This window comes from Camelina sativa, chromosome 19 (genome assembly GCF_000633955.1).
Source record: "Camelina sativa cultivar DH55 chromosome 19, Cs, whole genome shotgun sequence".
NCBI classification, from domain to species: Eukaryota; Viridiplantae; Streptophyta; class Magnoliopsida; order Brassicales; family Brassicaceae; genus Camelina; species Camelina sativa.
In genome coordinates, this window is record NC_025703.1 from 11,529,733 (window position 1) to 11,550,873 (window position 21,141).

At 29.1% G+C, this 21,141-nt stretch overlaps 1 pseudogene; it reads right to left on the minus strand.

Moving 5' to 3' along the window:
• On the minus strand, positions 3,280-5,226 carry LOC104767703 (annotated as a pseudogene).

A 21,141-nucleotide genomic window follows, 5' to 3' on the forward strand; every position in this document is an offset into this window, starting at 1 on the left:
TTGATTTCATTTTGATCGTCTTCCTCTCCTACGTTAGCTCTAGTATAATTCGGCCCTTTGGTAATATACTTGAAAAGATATTTCACTGAACGTGACTGATTACACCACTCAACATTAATATGAGCACGATAACGGATAGACAAATCCCGGTTGTACGGAATTACAAAGCTGTTATCACAATAAAAACCTTTTTTATGCACGAATCTCCCGTTTTTCCTCCGTTTGTATATTGGATAACCAGCATTGTCGACGACTGTGTTTTCCATGAATGGTTTTGGAAAAAATTTAGTGCACTTACCATTATTCATGTAAACACTTCCTCTATTATGAATACCACAAGGTCCATGAATCATAACATCAGAAACAACTTCATATAAGTACTTGTCCAGTTCTTTATCAGGAATCTCAGCGCTTATGAATCTATCAATGTCTTCTGGTGTCCGCATTTTATAGCCTGGATGCAAGAATAAAATCATGTGTGCATGAGGCAGACCTCTCTTCTGGAATTCTATTGTATACATAGCTGCACACACACACAAAAGCCATTGTTAATAAATTTGGGTTTTAACACGGTAACGTATAGAAAGTCGATTAATTAATAATATGAAACATACCAGAGTTTATAACACCAAAAGTTTTTTCTTTATTCACTTGCTCCATTAGTCTATCTAGCTTCATCTTAAAGACCCGACAGCATATATCTGGTCTATCTTCTTGCTTAAGACCATGCCTTGTTAGATATCGAACGACTTCAGGCCATTTGGGGTTGCAAGTAATTGTTATGAAAATATCGGGAAAACCATAGTACTTGCATGTAGCCATCGCGTCTAAATAATATTGCATCATATAACGTTTTCCACCTGTAAACGATGAAGGAATGTAGATTCTTTTTCCGTGTTCTGCAGGATCTTCGTTTCCTTGATTAGCTTCAACTATTTTATCGATTCTTTTCGTCCATAGTTTGTTTTGGTTCATGGAAATATATTTCAGTCTGTTAGATTCTATGGTTGTGAACGCGTCTACCAAAAATTGCTGATATAATTTCCCCGACATCAGAATCATAGAAGATTCTTGATATCTCTCAAATATTCGGAATGCATAAAATTCTCTCATCGAGACTGTTTTCCTTTTTCGTCCAGCCGTATCTACAAAACCAATGTCAATGCCTAACCTATAACCATCCTCTCCATATGGAAACAATAATGGATATTGAAGTGGCAAGTAAGCTGGATGGAGTTCACTTATTCTCTACAGACCGCCGGAACAACTTTCTATAACAATGTCACGCTTGAATACTCCAGGATTGAAATCACCTGGTATTAATCCAGCAACCTCATTGCATGTAGGTAGGTAGATTATGAGTCCTTGCATCAGCAGTTCTTTCTACAGGAATTCTTAACCTCAAATCAAATCTTTCTCGAGCCGTCCTAAACGCCTGTACATGCGGATTATGATTATCAAGCATCCTTTTCAGAAGTTCTACAGTTGTTTGTCTTATTTTCTCTATAGATCCAGATGTTCTTTGAAGGAAAAAAAAAACATTAGCAACACATCAATATAATATTATATTTTTTTAAGCTATGAAACTGACCTGAACGCATTTATCCTGTTAGGGACTTCATTATCTACGTCATGTATATAAAGTTGTAAGAACATCGGCTTTTCTCCAGTTTCAGGTAAAATATCTCCGATACGATGATAGTTATCTCCACACATCCGAAAGACGTACTGCCCTCTACCATTATTAATAGAATGATTTATTTTCCCACCTAATGACGTGAAAGAAAACATCATATTGTATGCTCTTATATTATCACGGAAGTTGTCACTCCTATCATCATGTTTATATAACAACGCCGATAATGCATTCGGTGGAGTTTTCAGCTTGGGAAGTTGGACTTTTCCTTTTTTACAGCACATTGCAAAAATCGGTTTCGCCTTCTTTACTCGCTTGTTTAACCGTTCTCCGTACCACATATATTCTCCACAATTTTCACATATATACGAAGGATCTCCTTCATCATAATAACCTTATAACATTAGCAACACAAACTTAATTTACCTATATATATATATATTTAAAATTATTTCAAAGAGAAAGTTTAGCTTCACAAAAATACCATTTATTTGTAACCCAGATGTTACGGCTGTGAATTCGCATGTTACATTAGGCGTAGTACGATACTCAGAATCAGATTCATCAATCGAGCTATCAGAATCACTATCGTTATTTGACTCAGAGTCAGAAACAATAAAAGATGCAAAATCTTCATGCATCAGAGGCACAAGCGTAGGAACTACATAGGTGAACACCAAAAAAAAAAATTATGAGTAAAATATTTAGTATATACTATAACATGTGAATATAGAAACGACCTTGCTTGCGTTTTCAAACTTTATTTGATTTAAAAGTTCGCGTTCTTATCATCCTTGCATGTTTTGAGATTACTCCTGAATTAAGTTTATACGTTTGAACATTAAATTTAAAGTCGAAACATATTTTATTTTATAACAAACTGAATATTAGTTACCATGTGTACTCACTACATAAATCAGATCCTTCTTTCTCCGTATTGGTAATTTTTCAGATCTCATCGTATGCATACAATCGAAACGTTCTGCGTTCTTTATAAATATATAGAACTTTAGGGCTATGAAATTCTTAATTTATATGATGTTCAGAGGTATTATCTTTTTATTTCTATAATTTTTCTTATTTATTTACACAAACGTATAATAATATCACATAATTTTGTAACATTGACATTTAAATTTACATTTATTCAATTATCTTAACATATATTTATATATAATCATAATTAAATTTAGGACAGTATATATATATGTTTCTTGTATAAGGGGGAAAATATCACCAATTTCTTTGTTTTTGATTAGATTATGTCGTATCTATGCAAAATAATAGTAACTGGAACATGATTAGTTCTGATTATCGTATTTTAACTTATAAATAAAACTATATTTTTTTATTAGCAAATCATAAAATGTAGAGCTTGTTATAAATTCTAAATTTATAAATAATAAATAATTATATTCGTATCAACGCAACTAAATATCTGAAGTTTGAAAAAAAAAATATCAAAAGCATATATTGATTTCAAAATAATTTATAACATAAGAATAATACTATTCTTGCTTTTCAATCTTGATCTTCTTCCTAGTAGTCATGCTATGACCTCTTACGACTTCTTCATTGATTCCAGACAGCTCCCTCTTCGACGAAAGTGATGTTGATTCTTCCGACGTAAGTTGTAGAATTTATTAAGCTGGTTCTAGTTCTTGGTAATTATCATTAACTTTTCCGTAAGTTTCCTAGCAATTTTATTAAAGATAAGCACATTATGGAATTATAATAATTAATTTAATCATCTTATAGACTACATTATCAATTTAATATGTTACCTTGACAAACTGGTTTACCATATCCTCTTTTTCCCAAAACTTTTCAACAACATAAGAAGCCTTGTCACTCTTCAAGTTATCAGTGGTGATAGAAATCTTAAAGAGCATGGTCTTCCCGATTAGAGCAGAAAGAGAAACGGGCATGATGTTCAGTATGAGTTTATACCTAAAACATATAGAAGCATTCAAATGATCAACATATTCACATGAACACAATTCTAATCATATTAAATTAATCATATTTGTAATCAACTTCTTTGACATCGTCATCGCAAACACCACAACTATATAGACATTTTTTCCCCTTGTCAGACTCTAGTGGATATGGTTGAACCTTCTTTCTACATTATTTGCATGCAATGTAATACCACTTAGGCACTGTCTCGACCGAACAGATCGTTCCAATTGTCACACATGTACGAACATATATATACAATCATGATTACTATTTTGTAATTGACATTATTTTGTACGTTGTGTTTAGATTAACAATACCTCGAATGAATATAGGATGTCGTTGATAGTTTTCATTTCATTATTCATGAAAAACTCCTCATACAAAGTTGATTTTGGCTGTATATTCTTCGCTTCATCCTCATTGTGAACCAACTCAACAACGCTAGTGTTTGGCATCCTTCAAAAAAATAAAAGATAAGAATGTGAATACGTTTAGTCATGTCTAGCGTCTAATTGATGCTCTACAAAACTAAATACATTTGTCGGAATTTTTCGACTTCGGGTATTGACGAATTCGAGTGGATATCTGTGGTGTTGAATGAATTTGATACACTGTAATTGCCTGCAAAATAATTTTTAAATTTATCAAGAAGATGATAATTCAACTAATTAAATCACAGTACAGTTAACGACTAAATATCATCTAAAAAATTACCTTTCCACTCTTTCAAACATGCAAATCTAATCACACACACAACAACCGGGTCTTTGTGTTCTTTTATAGAAGTTTCAAAGGTTCTAGCAAGATCACCCCATATCGTACAACCTAATCCGTCACCGCTGTAAAGACAAAGTTTAAGTTAGTATCTTCTATAAAATATTCGTAGTTTATTTTATTTTATTTTTTTAAAACAGACCTTAAATCTTGTAAGTCAAAACTTATCTTCACATTGTCCTTTCCCTTAGTTTTTACGTTATCAAGAGAACCAACACCAGCAATTTGACCAACCACATCACATCTAAAAACATAACAATATTAGTTACTAATCAACAACCGAGTATATATATACATGAGTTTCACAACTTACCAAACAATACTTGTTTATCTATTTTTCCAGCCAAGATAGTTGAAAATTCTTGAAAGTATTTCTCAGGAACTCGTGCCGAAAAATCATCACATGGTTTAACTGTGGTGGTTCTATAGAACACTAACTTAAATCCCAAAGCACTTGTCCTGTAATCACTGTCATAATCCACCAAACTGAAAGTATCGATTATTTTCGAATCACCAACTTGGATCTGGTTTTGAAATTTCTTCACCAATGCATCCTCAATAGACGCGTGAATTCTTGTTCCCTTAAATTTAGAGCAGTCGTCAATACGTTTGAATCAAAATCGATATTAAGGTGTAGAAAAGCTTTAATAAACTATTTAAATTATTGTTAACAAAGTTTTTTTTAATAAACTTGAATTAATCGTAACAAACCTTCTCATCGACTAAAACCATCTGCAGTGATTTGAATGCTTTCCAAAGTCTTATCACACGAACCTGATCTTGTAGTGATCCAGAGCTGGATTGATCTCGTTAATGTTAACATAGGGAGAGATATTGACTTGTTTGGAGGCCATAATGAATATTTTGATTATTAAAAAGAATCGCTGAATTGTACACAATGTTTCAATATGTATCACTATATATAGAGTATCCAATTGTTAATTTTTACATATATAATTAATATGATAATATCGAAATTTAAGTTTATCTTCCTTTTTAGAATCATTATAATAATTATCATATTAAAATTATGTCAATATAACATTTTCAGACGATAAGCATATAAGTTTTAAGGATATTTTACTTTTAAGTGATAATTGTAATATTTCATTAACATTTTTGTAAGTATATTATGATGATAATGAATCATTTTCTTCCAAATTATCTTTCCATTTTTCTATAATAATCGTGTAAATATAATATAACTAAATTCGATCAAGAAATATTTAAAATATTTAATTAATTTAATAAATATATATTCTATATCTATATTAGGAAATTTAGTTAGACGTGAATTGAAATAAATTTTGATCATCCTTTCGTTATGAATAATATCTTTGAATATCTATTTATAACTATATAATATCTATTTATGAATAATATAATTAAATATCAATAGTACAATTTGTAAATTTGGAATTTTATACATATCAATAAATATATAATATTTTAAATGTCTAAAAAAAATTTGTAAATCCTAGTCCAAACCGAACACCATAAAGCTTACAATTATTGAATAATTGTATATCAAATCTAAAAGGTAAAAAACTTAAAAATTATATAAAAAAAATCAAGATTTCATGTCAATTAAAAGCCAATAAAGTTCAAAACTATAAAAAATCAGGATTCCAAATCATCAAAGGCATCCCTCAACTGTGTGACATGCGGACATGGTGGATTTATCATCACTCTCGTACAATTATGCACCGTGATCACCATGATTGAATCTATAAAAAGCAAAATTTAAATTTTTATATTAAACCATTTATCGAAACATATAGATATAAAATTATGCTAAACCTTGATTTCTCTCAATTCTTGCAAAGCGTATGACACATATGATATCACCAACACAATGTATCCACTCATTAAAGAAATCGTTCGCATCAGGTTTTGGTAATCGGCATGACAATCGATCACCCCTACATTAAAAATTTTAGGATTTAGTCAAAGTGTCACAACATAATCTTAGTTTAATAAATTTTAAAAACATACTCGATATTTTCCAAATCAACGAACAACTCATTCCATTCTTTGTCGGGAGGACCTTCCTCAAAGCGATTTCCAACCCGCAATACTCTTCCGATGATATCTACATCATTTGTAAATTTACAATCAATTATTTTTTTCCAAATTTAAAATCTATATAATATTATCGTTCCCTCACCAACACAATAAGCAGAGTCTAAATAACCACTTTTGATATCATTAAATGATACAAAAGAGAAGAATTGATTTGAAGACAAAGTAGCAATTTTTCTAAACCATGTTATGGTTCTCCAACGTATCATAAAACGATGATCAGTTGTTCTAAAATTCCCGGTAACTCTGCATAGTGACAAAATTGCCAACATGATCCACTCTCCTTCTTTCAAATTGTTTACAAAAACGTCGCGAAATTTAGGACTCATCAAAGCGTATATTTTTTTAACCTGCGAGAAAGTTTTATTAATATATGTAAAGAACAGCTTAACTTATGAAAAATCTATCGTATAAAAATACCTTTTCATCAACCAAAATCAAATCAGACGAATTGTAGAGAGGATGAACACACTCAAATTTTCTTAGAATCTTTACTCTAATTTTCCACTCATGAATGAAAGGATTCAAGTCATTCAAATCAAGAAAATAGTCTTTTTCCTGTTTCTAGCCATGATAGCATTGGAAAGTAGGTTAGCCATGATAGCATAAACAAGATTGAAACGAAACGTAAAAATCTAAGTTTTTAAAGCAATTATTTTTATGTAAAGAGTTTAGCATGTATTTAAAGGTTTATAAATATATAGGTTTATCTTTCCTTTTTCTTTGAATTTTTTTATCAATAGATAATGTCAATAAGTATAACAATTATATCAGCGAGAATACTTTAATGGTATTTTTTCCAATTATTTGTAATTCGATTATTATAGTTTCCCGTTTATATGTGTATTAACATTTTTTTTATATATTCAATAATCATAGTTTACTCTTTATACCCTTTTTTCTTTTGATATTGAGTTATTTTCAGTATCTTTTTGATTTTATCGGTTTAATTCTACAATTCTACTATGATCAAATATATTTTAAATCAAAGCTAAAATTTCATATTTTTCAACTTTACTAAATAGCGGAATACTGCATATTCTTTTTCCCCATAATACATATTGGTAGTAGTGTAATATATGTCAAAACCAATGACATACATAAACTATTACAAATACTTTGATTAAAGTTTAGGTTTTAAATTAAGTTCAAATTCAAGACATAATAAAATACAAATAGACATGTCCAAATTAACAACATCATAATATTGAAAATTTAAAATCAACCATAGACGACAGAAAACAATAGAAAACATCGGGATCTTCTCACTTCCGGTTGCTTGAACAGCATGCTTCCTCTGAACAATCTTCATCAGATGATTCATCGTCAGGCCAGTGACTGAAATAAATAATAGAATTAGGTTTTAGAATTCATTTATCGATTACACTAAATTACTATAATTTAATAGGTTAATAACATTACAGTAGATCGCCTGTCTTCATTCCAGCAATTTTATCTTCAAGTATAACCTTCGAACATCGTATTTGAGACATCAGACATTCGATTCCTAACAAAGAATACGTTAAGTTATTAATAAAACGATAATTTTGTGAAATTAAAAGTGTAATTATTAGTAAGTTAGTATACAGTACCTTCGAAAACAGAGATCCTCCAGAACAAAAGCATACACATTACTGGTTCATTACGATAGGTTGGAGAGAAAGTAATTTTCTCCCATTCCTTAATAAATTCAACAGAAGTCCCGCCAACTGCAACACATTCGATCTCTTCCCCACTTTAAGTTTTTTTTTTTAAGAAAAAAGCAAAAACACAATAATGTAGTTGTTAGACAACACTTAAATAAAATAAGAAAGAATACTATAAGTACTCTTGATAGTTTAACATATTATCTTACATTATGTCAAGAACGGTAAATGTCACAACTTGATTACTGGACGTGTAGCCATTTTGACGATCGAGGAAATCGATCATCCGAGGCTCATTTATATGCAACACCATTCCACATAAATCTAACATAAAAAGGGATAATTTTAAAAAATAGAATGTTAATCCCTAAATTATCTAAAATTTAGAATCTAATTATATACTGAAGACTTATAAAAGATTACTTGCATATAAGAACTTACCAACACAACAGTTCTTCTCATCAGGTGAAAAATTCTGGATCATTGATGAATCAATAAGATGGTAAAAATTGTTAGTGCTTCTCGGAGGTATTGGAATCATATCTGTTTGGTCTATGAACTTGATTTCAAACGGATTGTTAGAGTTTCTAAGTGATCGTCGGCCTTTAATTACTCTAAATCCTGAAAGCACGTACCAGCCTCCTTCTTTAATCTTATCACGAAACTTTTCTAGATATAGAGCAACTTCTATTTTGGCATCAATCCTTTCTCCCTAAAATAAAAATCAACATTATTTCATGTTATCGTTTAATTACTGTTATATGAAAAGAGTTAGAAAACATACCTTCTCGTCTACCAGAATTAAACATTCATGAAAACGTTGCCCATCATTTAAATGCGGTGGCCATTGTCTAAGAATTTTGATAGCAACTCTCGAATTACGTATTGTAGGATTCAAATCTCTTATGTACACGACAACGGAGAAAAAAATGGAAATGGTAAGGAAATTTTCATATTTCATATATATATTCAAAAACAAAGATACGCCGATAGAATTAAATTTTAAAATTTGTGTGGCTTGTATTAAATCTCGTGTATTACACAAGGAAAGCTGCATGTGTTAATGACTGATAAGAATGATCAATAATTTGTTTGTTTTCAAGATTTCTGTAATTGGTTTGTTGAAAATCTGATGTTTGAATCGAAGCACTATGTTTGGAATTTTCTCCTTGGATGCCGAACTTTATTAGTGTCATGCATTGTCTATATGGTATTGTCTTTTAAAAATTGTTTCTCCTTATTTGAAGACTACATAAACTTTTATAATCAAAATTTTTTAAAATTCTATATGTCGACATTTGCAATCAACATTAAAATAATAACAAAATGCTGAAATTATATTTATAAAACAAATATTTAAGCTCATGTCTATTGACCATAAAAAAAATCATGTTTTTGTGGAAAAGCAAATAACATTAGTTTTTCTAAAAGTTAAAACCAGCACATAGTAATCAAACGGGGATTCGATGCTTGTCAAAAGAATCTTTAACAGCAGGATGAATATAGGATCCAAGTGTATCATTGTAGACAATAAAGAGTTTCGATCAGTTCTATCCAACAACTAACTACTAAAATTAATAAGTAAGATTTGTTATTTACCTCAAGTCCATAACGAAACGACAGTCAATATCATCCAAATCCTGAATTTTTGACTCTCCATGATCAATGAAATTGTACCTAAACGTTATTAAAATTTTAAATATAACTTTATATATGTCCACATACTATTTTTTTTTTTTGATTGAAAATGATTCGATGCTAGAATTTAACTTACATGTACATGTACTCTGAATATTCTCCACCCTTTGGATACTCAATTATCTCCGATCATCCATCACCGTTGGTTAGGAGAACATTATCATCTAACGTTACCAATTATAGTAAAAAGAATAGAAATCGTTAATAATTTCTTAATCACAATTAACAGATTTAAGTTTAAACGAACAATAGATTCAAATATGTCATTACCTCCACATTTGATTCCTTTCCACATTTTGAACAGACAAAGTCTCTTCCCGTTACCCACCTTGAACCGTTTGAACATATGATTGGCATAACATCCTGTTGCGAAACAGTCAAGTACATATCCCCTTGAAAAAAATAAAAGGTCATTCAACGTATTATGCCAAGTACATATTTCTATATTTCTTGTATATTAAAGATACACGTGCATGCAATGATATTTGAACTTACTCAATTGACATGATTTTGAACCTAATGTAGCGTTCCATCAGACTCCAACGATCAGCAATGTCTTCTTGTTTAAAACTATTGATTTCCCCCATATTAGTGATGTATCCAATCAAATCAACTGCATAAAAACTCTTAAATATGTATTATAAGAAACAAATTAAAGTTTACTTTAACAATCCATTATAAACTAAAACTTACCATAAGGCCAACGTCCATGAAACTCATTATCATAAATACGTTTAAAACCAATGTTATTGAAAGGTTTGCAAATTATAGGATCGTTTGCAAGACTTATTATAGTTTTGTCAGTGAAAAATATCCGATAACCGAGATTAGTTTTCTGGATCTGCTCTTTATCTTCTTTGACTTCGAACCCCTCAATAACATACTTTGATTCTCTGACATTACAAAATACGGAAGACCATAGAGTGACGCCGGAATCGTAGCATGTCCAGATGACCCCTAATTCACAGTATAAGTGTAACTAAAATTTTGGAGATGTCAGGATCTTATGCCAATCCGTATATAGGTAGAAACAAAAATTAAAATATATATATATTTTTAAACGAATAACAATACCTCTTCGTCAACCAAGATTAGTTCTCTTGAAACATCATCCAAACAATTTTTCACTTGCCACGAACGAAACACCTTGACACAAATCGTCCATTGCATGGTTGAAGGATTCAACTTCGTAAGAAACACAAATCTCGCCATTTTCTATAAAAATAGAAGAGAGATGGCAAAGAGATAATTTTGTAAAAGGGAAGGATGAAGAAGTTGTAAAGGTTATGTTTCAGTTTTAATTTATATATTTCATCTTTTTAAATATTAGGGTGTGTTTAAAGGGTGCATTTAAAGATTCGACTTGAATCGTTGTTACCATTCACATCTATTAAGTAAAGGATTGAAAATACATAAAAATAGATACATCGAATGTAGAATTAAAGTTTTTTTAAAAATATTAGTTAGGTGATTTCGCAATTATAAAGAAAAAACTAAGACATAAAACCATAAACCTAAAACCATAAACTAATCTTCCATGCTTTGGAAGTGATTTTGCATATTATAAATTTCAAGACATGGATAGTTGAATATAAACCGTTTATAATTACATGCGTTAATAATCATTGTATGATCCTAGAATAATAATTTAAGTGTAGGTAATGACAACGCATATAACAATGCCATCTTCGATTTCACTTGAACACGAAGACGAATTATATTTTTCAAAATACGGGAACAATAAATATTTTAGTATTGTATACAAAATTCATTCTTCGTGTTCAATCTCAAAATAAAGTTGATGTTGGTCATTGCTGTCTGAAACGTAAGCAGAGCTTTCAACATGCACAAGACAGCCAATAAAAACTAAAAAACAAAATAAATATATTTTGATCAAAAACAAAAATTTGATACAATGACACATATTCAGATCTAAAGAGTACGAAAGGACATCTATGAAAGATACTAAATAAATCATTCTTTTTCATCTAAAGAAGGTATCAGTTGTGCCAAAGTCATGATGTTTGATAGAATTATGAACTTATGTGTAGTAAGCCTTAAAATTCAAAGAGGTGGTCTTATCTCAAAATTAACTATTATCATCCAAGAAAACAAAAATGCGTAAATAAAAGAAGAAACCAAAAACACAAAACCAAAAAGTAAAACCATAAACTAATCTTCCGATTCTTCAAAGTGATTTTGCATATTCGAAACTTCAAGACATGTGTAGTTGAATAGAATCTGTGTACAACTGCATGCGGTAGTAATCATTGTACGGCCTAAAAACATAACATAACATTAGTATTTATTCTCATAAAGTTATTATAATAGTTTATATTAAACACTCACCTTCAACATTATCAATTTGACCGAATATGATTATGCATATAATGATGCCTTCATCAATTTTACGGAAGCTGTCGTAAAAATACTCCAAATATCCTCTTCTCAGATGACATCTCAAACGTATACCAGTTTAACACGAATACGAAATTAGTAATAAAATAAATAAGTAAACCAAAGAATAAAGTATTGTTTGTATAAAATAAATAAGAAATCTTACTCTTCGTTTTCGATTTCAAAAAAAAGTCTGGTGTGCACGTTGTTAGCCAAAAAGTATTCAGATCTTTCTACACGCACGAGACGTCCAATTAAATCTAAAACAGAATAAATATTGTTTAATCAGTTTCAGGTATTTAATATAAAATATATAAGACAACTAAAATAATCGATACACTACTTACCAATACACATATTCGGATTTAGAGAGCTAGAAAGGACATCTATGAAAGATACGATTTTTCATTCAAAGAAGGTATCAGCTGCGCTGAAGTCATTCTGCTTGAGAGTATTTTGAATTGATGGGTAGTAGGCCTAAAATTTCCAACTACTGGTGTTATATCAAAATTAGATAAGATCAACCAATTCCCTTCGTTAAAAAACGGTTTGAAGCGTTGGACCAAACTACTTTCAAAAGTTTCATGTATCTTTGAACCCTAGAGTGAAAAATATATCAAATATTATTCAAATTCGCTTATCATTCGGAGTACATGTTTGTATTATTACCTTATCATCCGCTAGCACAAACTCGATCACGTCGTTCAACGCAGCACTGCAAACAAATCTTCTGATAATTTTAACCTTGATCCTTCTTTGGTTTGCTGTTTAGAAATCACATCTTATTGTATATTTGTTATACATATCTTTGTTAATTTTTTATTCATTTACCTAATTTCGTTTTGATTTCTATTTCTAAACATGTTCTCGTTATTTCAAACTTTTTCATTTCGCATAAAGCTCAATGTCTTTTTATATAATGAATTTTAGTAAAATATATTAGGTTTGTTAGATTTGTATTAAAAATTTATGGTAATTTATTTTTGAAAAGGATAATTATTTTATTCGAATTATTAAAATGTTAAAACTGAAATTACAAAGATTGTTAACCAAGAAATAAAATACGAAGTTTATCCCAATCAATATCAGGCACAACACAATGTTTTACATCTTTCTCAATAACAACCGTAACGTCTTCCAGCCTCTTACACTCTTCAATCAAATCGATGCGTCCTTCCAAGATATCATTCATTAGTGTGAGTTGAGCATCGATTGTTTCAAGTTGACATATGAGTTCGGTTGATTCTTCTTTCTTCTTCATATTCTCTTTCACCATATCGATAATCACGGTGAATCGTTTCAACGTTTCCTTTTGAAACACATCTCTAGATTTCTGAAACGCCTTCTTAACTTTGTCGACTGCTTCGTCCTCCCATCCAAAATCGAACATGGGTTCTTTGCGTTTTCTAGAACTTTCACCATCCATCTCGAAATTTGAGACTATAAAGTTTAAAAATAGATTTTTTTTTAACGTAAGTAGAAACTTTGAATAAAGGAAAGACTTTAAAAAAATTTTGATAACTTACCTGAAAGATACGGATGATAATAGGTAGTACTCACAATATAGGAGAGACGAATAGTGCTTAAATATCTGTCCAAAGAGTCGCAAAGCCTTTCCATGTTGGCGTCTCATGATCTCGGGCCCATTTAAGTTTATTAAGACACAATGTGTGATGACCTTATGAAGTATCAAATAAAGAAAATTTAATCCTTATGAAGTCATATACATAAATAATAGTCGAATTTAATTTATTTAATACTATATAATATAATAGATTATATTGCAAATTATAATAGTATCAAACATAAAAAGATGAATATACTTGTCCAAAGTAATAATGACCCAGTATTAAAATTTTAAGATTCAATAGTAAATGTAAATATTTTAAAACATAGAGATGTAGCCGTATAAAAAACACATGTTCATGACTTTTTTTTTTTGACGCGAGGTCACTTCCAGGTATTCCTACAACACTTCAATCATTTTTTTGTGTGTGCTCTCTTTCTGGTGTTCCTACAACACAAATTATAAATTAAAAATATATCTATGAAACATTAGTATAAGAAACTAATTAACAATAGAGGGTAACATACGATCGTCTAAATGTTTCAACTTCTGGAATCTCCGGGTTAAGCCTAATTTGGGTACATATAGTGTTGGATACAGACCTCCTTCCTACAATACATTTAATATAGAATTCAGAATAGTGAGGTATAATCAAAACTAATTTTAAAACATTTTAAACGAAGGAATAGAGTATGTACCTTGGAAGACATCAATTACACCCCATAGAACAACACAGATGAGGCTTTCACCTATGGAATCTTTGTAAGTCTTGTAGAAATCGTCAGCCGCTTTTCCGGTTAACTCACACGGCAAAAGCATGCCACTAAATTAAAAAATCAAAAAAAAAACGTTTATTATATTTAAGCAGTATCAATTAGATAATATGTTTAAAACCAAATACCTGGAGTCACGAAGGTCAAAGGAAATTCTATGGTACATGGAGTACTCTTGTGTTGCGTTCCCTTCCGGAGAAGAAACTTGCTTCTCATTATCTTCTTCTTCAGACTTAGAATCATATTCGTCGTTTTCAGTATCATCAGTGTCATCCCCATCATCGCCTTCACTATCTTCTTCGTCTACATACACTATTTCATAAAAGCCTTCATCTTCTTTATCTTCTTCTTCTTCACAATAATCCTCATCAGAACTGTTTCCATCATCGTCTTCATTTTCGGACACATCAGAGTCGATATCATCCGAGTCAGTGTCATTAGAATCATCCACCTTCTTCGCCAAAGAATTTCGGCAGCACATCTTTAGCAACTTACGAATATTATCACTTTGTGATCTAAGCTCATACTTGTTGCCGTTATTCGGACCCATCGAGTCTTTTTTATCATTCCAAGTATTCATTTTTCCAACATTGGTTACTTCTCCAATGACATCTTAAAATATAAGACGCAAACTCACATCAAAATAATGTATAATATATTAGAATTCAATTATGGGAGATTCAAAAATAGACGAATGAGATAACTTACCGACCAAGTAATCATCACAGTAAGAACCGTTTAATATTCGGTTATAATCGATGAATTCAAAATATTCTTCACCTCCAACAATCGAAATTTTACTAATTTTGGTTTTATACAAAATAATAATCTTGTATCGATGAGTGGTAGCTCTGCATGACCCATATTGATTGACAACTTTAAAATTTTCAAGCTCAATCCAATCGCCAACATGAAATTTGGACACAAATTTGTCATAAATATCACCACGAAAATTACACTGAATCTTCTTACCCTATTAAATAAAACAAATATAATTAGATTTCTATAAAATTTGGATAAGTATCATGTTCAGAAGACTAAGTAATTAATTAACAATTTAAACATTTAGCAAACCTGATTATCAGTTAGAACCATCTCTAGGGTTGAACCAAGACGAAGAGTTTTTTCTTCCCATAAACATAAAATCTTAACACGGATTTTCCTTTCGTATTTTGAAGGATTCAAACGTGAAACAAGGTCAGTCGGAGAATTCATGACCATAATCTAACCTGCACTAAACGAATTCAGTAATTATAAGCAAATTAAGATTCCCAAACACAATAAAAGAATTGTGTGTCGAATGTTTTAAAGAACCTTGGAATATTCTCGAGATTTGGATATTGAACTTAAGATATATGAGACGTCCCTATATATATATAACCTTAGAGATTAGTATATTTTCCTAAATATAAATAATTCAATATTATAATATTAGTGTATTTATAATTAATAATAGATATGTGCAAATATATAACATATATATCTCTTATATATATATATATATATATATATATATATATATTTATTTACTTATTTAAACAATATTTTCTTGCATCATAATCTATAAGTTATGTAAAATCTAATAAATATCTTTTATTCCAAAATATATTTATTACTATCTTTATCACATTAAGTTTACAATAAATATACTCATTCAGAAGATCATCCGTTTAAATACTTATATATAATATATTATATATATATATATATTTCTATATTTTATTATTCAAACAATGGTAATTGCCATCTTTATCATTTCAACTTTGTAAATTTTATAAAAATCATAATTTTATCCTTTTGTGAGTATTGTAACTTTTAGGAATAAAGATATATAACAATATTTTATTACTTAAATTTACGTTTTAAATTTACGAAAGTACACCATTTTGGAGATGTATGCTAGTTTTGTATAATTAATAATTTAATACTTCTCAGAAACGTTTATAATCAAATATCTCATAAAGGTATCATTTCTAAAAACTTAACACTACGTTTGAAAGATCAGTATATTAATTAATATGTTATTACTATATTAAATAAATTTTATATTGTGTTAAAGAAACAAATATTATAAGAACATTGTATGGTTATAGAAATTGTCTTATGTTTAATTTTGTCTTCCATTTCATCTCTTTATGACACCAGACTGTTGATTTTGGAATTTCAGGATTAATAATTTTTTTGTCTTGAGCAGATTATATATTATACAAAACTCATTAGAATGAAATAATTTTTAAAAATGTAACAATACTATTTAAAATTAATTATACATCTAAAAAATAGATTATTGTTACATTTAAATTAATTTCAAATTAATTTAAAGAAACAAATATTATAGGAATATTTTATAGCGATTGAAATTGTCTTCTTTTTGACTTTCTCTTCCATATCATCTCTTCACGACACCAACGTAATGGATATGGAATTTCAGAATAAGTGATTTCTTTGGCTTGAGTAGCTTGTGTACTGAATATAATTCAATCCGAGAATTTAGTTGTCGTAGTCGTCGAACGAATCATAACATCATTCTCAGGATCATCTTCATTGTAGCATTCTTTAGGTGTAATCCGTTCAATATTTTATTTAAAAAATAAATATTATCAAACATGGAATTATTATCAATTTCTGATTAATTACATAACATGATTATTTAAAACAGTTTCGTGATGAAATACCCATAAATCGAATCCATCGGTAACTATGATCATAGTATTTCTGCAAATATGGCAATCCAAATTTAGACAAAACTATTATCTATTATAAATTATAAATCAATTTAAAAAGGAAATACAATCGTTATAAGCATTATAATTATAATAAAAAAATACCTGATATTATTTAGAATCAAATTCCGGTATCGTTTAATCTGCTCCATAATACCTACATCAAATAATAATAATTATTTTATTATTATTATATTATTATACATGAAACCACCATACAAACAGGTAAATACAATTAATCTGTCGATCAACCAAAAAAGTAAAATATTATACCTTTTTTAAAAAGTGAACCAACAATATCCAAAGCTAGATGAGTTTCGAATCTTCCTTCCCAAGAAACAACTACACGAACAGGAAAACATATAACATTAGTCGATCAGGAAAGATCAGAAAATTTGCTTACCAAGTAACAACTACACGATCAGGAAAATAAAAAGGTTCAGTCAGTGAATCATAAGAAACAGTAAAATCAGAATACAAATTGAAAATTGAGAATATGAACCTTAAAAAGCATGATATTATACCTTTATTAGAAGATGAACCAACAACAACCAAAGCTTCATGATTTGTGGATCTTGCTTTCAAGAAATCACTATACGAACAGGAAAATAAAAAGGATCAGTCAATGAATCATTAAAAACAGCAAGATCGGAATATCAATATAAATTTGAGAACATGATAAAAAAAATTATAAAAATTCAAGAGAAGAGTTTTTTTTTTTGTTATGATGAAAGCATACGATATCATTGTATTTATAGATATAAAGGACCTATCTTTTTAGGGTTTCTAGGTTTTTAGGGTTTACAGTTAGAAGATGTTTTGACATCGGGCTTTTTTCATGCAGAAACCCATAAATTTAAATTTAGGTCGATCTTAAAACAATCTAATCTAAGCCCATTAATTACCCAAACTTTGTTTTATGCGTGTTATATTATGGTCATGTATTCTCAAATTAAACGTCAAAGAGTATTTTTTTCATAAAAATTAGGGATTAATTTGCTGTAAAGGACCTATCTTTTTAGGGTTTCTAGGTTTTTAGGGTTTACAGTTAGAAGATGTTTTGACATCGGGCTTTTTTCATGCAGAAACCCATAAATTTAAATTTACGTCGATCTTAAAACAATCTAATCTAAGCCCATTAATTAGCCAAACTTCGTTTTATACGTGTTATATTATGGTCATGTATTCTCAAATTAAATGTCAAAGAGTATTTTTTCATAAAAATTAGGGATTAATTTAGCAAATTCTAGTTTTGCAAATAACTTTTTATGCAATTAGATTATTTCTATCGATTTTTTTGAATTATTTTTAATGCGAAAAATAGGTAAAATTACGTTCAAGGGTAAAATATTTCAACCCCAGGGTCAATTTCATTAATGGTAAAATGGTAAAAATTTTGCTGAGATTGAATGTGGACGTTTTCACTTTGCGTTTAATATAATAGATTTCGGATAGTTAATATATGATCTCAATGTAGCATATTTTGAGGAGTAGCGTATATTAAAGATTCCTTGATTGCACAATTAACATTAAAAACAATCAAATCTTATAGATATTTTAATATTAGTTTTTTTAACAAAATTTGACAAACTAATGAATAATGTAACCGACTAAATGTATCTATAAATAAGTCGTCAATTCACAATAACTCAATACTCGAAAAAAAGTCCATCACCCAGAACAGAGAGGTTCTTTGTGAAAACATTATTTTGTGTGGTCAAAATTTATTTGGTCTTTGTTTTGTTTTTAGATTGTTATATGTTTAGATGTTCTGTTTATTCTCTTTTTTAGTTTATGATTATTATATTTATTCTCAGTTATAATTTAAAGAAATAAGCTAATATTTATGATGTGTTTATGTACGATTTTAAAGTATAGTTGGAGAAGCCTATGCTGTTGTCTTCTAATTTTAGGTGAGAAGTTAAAACTTTGTCATTTAAATTGTATAATAGTGATCTCAACTTTTCAGAAGATATTTCAATGGCGTTCTCACCTTTTTATGTATATAGGTTAAGAGATGAAGTTGCTGGTTAAACATGACAGTACATGTTGTGATCAAAGAGTGGTACTTCACTTTTACACAAAACTATAATTGGTATAATGGATGTAAGCCTAATTTTGTCTACAATTTATTTCCTGTAAATGCTAAGCATACATCTCACAACCAATCAAGAAAAATTTAAAAGTAAATCAATTAATTTTCTTTCTCAGATGTATATTACCAATTTCTACTAACCTCTTAGGCGTATTTCTTATTGTTTTTATTTCAGGGTCAATACTTGATCACAAGTCGATTTATTGATCCATTCACAAACAAGTATAAAAATTTCATAGATGTTTTTCACTTAATTTGTATCTATTTTTTTTTCAAATACTTTCTAATCCGATATTTTTATCTATATCCAGATTGTGAATATTGGCCAAATTGAGAGAATTTATCATCAAAACATCAAACTCCATTCTTAACTCCAAATGCAAATGCAGTGTAAATGTATGGTGTTAGAAATATTTTTTTTAACTCATCTACGGTTCCTCTTATGTTTTTTAATGTTTGGTTCTAATTTTTTTTAATATAAAAGTTATGTTTATATAAGTTGTGTATGAGGAGAAGTCAGAACTGTTTCTTATTTCATGTTAATACACCTTTATGTTTAGAGAATATAATATAAGCTAATTTCTGGTGGATATTTTAATAATGTTCATAACCTTCTCTTTTTTTTTGTCAAAAGTGGTCATAACCTTCTAAGTAAAAGTTACAAGTGTATATATGCTCTTCACACTACAAGATAAAGATATTGTGTTAAAAAAATGGTTCCAAACATCTTCAAAAAACTATCGTTAAATGTTTTTAAATCGTGAAGAATTTAGAAAGAATTTACTTCTCATGTGATTTATTTTCATCAATTTCACTTCATCTATTTTATATAAAGAGCAAACATGCATACATAACATCTTTTGTCAAGGTAAATAACCACTAGAAAATTAAAAAAAAAAATTGTCACAATATTTAGAAATCGATGAAGCCAAAGAAATACCAACCTATATAATCCATTTGATAACACACAGTCCCATAGTAGATTAAATGCATGTGATCCATATGAATTATAATAACTTCAAAAGTTTTAGAAAATACAAGAGGGACAAGATAATAATATATATTCAAAAAATTTCGTAGAGCTATATTTCAACTAACGGGTATGAGACGTGAACGGTAATTCATAAAATAAATTATATTTTCTAAACTATTTTTGATCGAATACCAGATGAAAATTGCGAGTAACGAGACAAGATTTGAAATTTTGGATAACTAAATATATGTATTTTTTTGATGAATCCTGCGGATTTTCAAGTTGTTTATGAGCTTTTCAAAATTAACAAAACATCAAATTATATATCTTATATATTTTCCAGATATATATATATATATATATATATATATATATATTATCTAAGTCAAAAATTTAAATTTAGGTCGATCTTAAAACAATCTAATCTAAGCCCATTAATTACCCAAACTTTGTTTTATGCGTGTTATATTATGGTCATGTATTCTCAAATTAAACGTCAAAGAGTATTTTTTTCATAAAAATTAGGGATTAATTTGCTGTAAAGGACCTATCTTTTTAGGGTTTCTAGGTTTTTAGGGTTTACAGTTAGAAGATGTTTTGACATCGGGCTTTTTTCATGCAGAAACCCATAAATTTAAATTTACGTCGATCTTAAAACAATCTAATCTAAGCCCATTAATTAGCCAAACTTCGTTTTATACGTGTTATATTATGGTCATGTATTCTCAAATTAAATGTCAAAGAGTATTTTTTCATAAAAATTAGGGATTAATTTAGCAAATTCTAGTTTTGCAAATAACTTTTTATGCAATTAG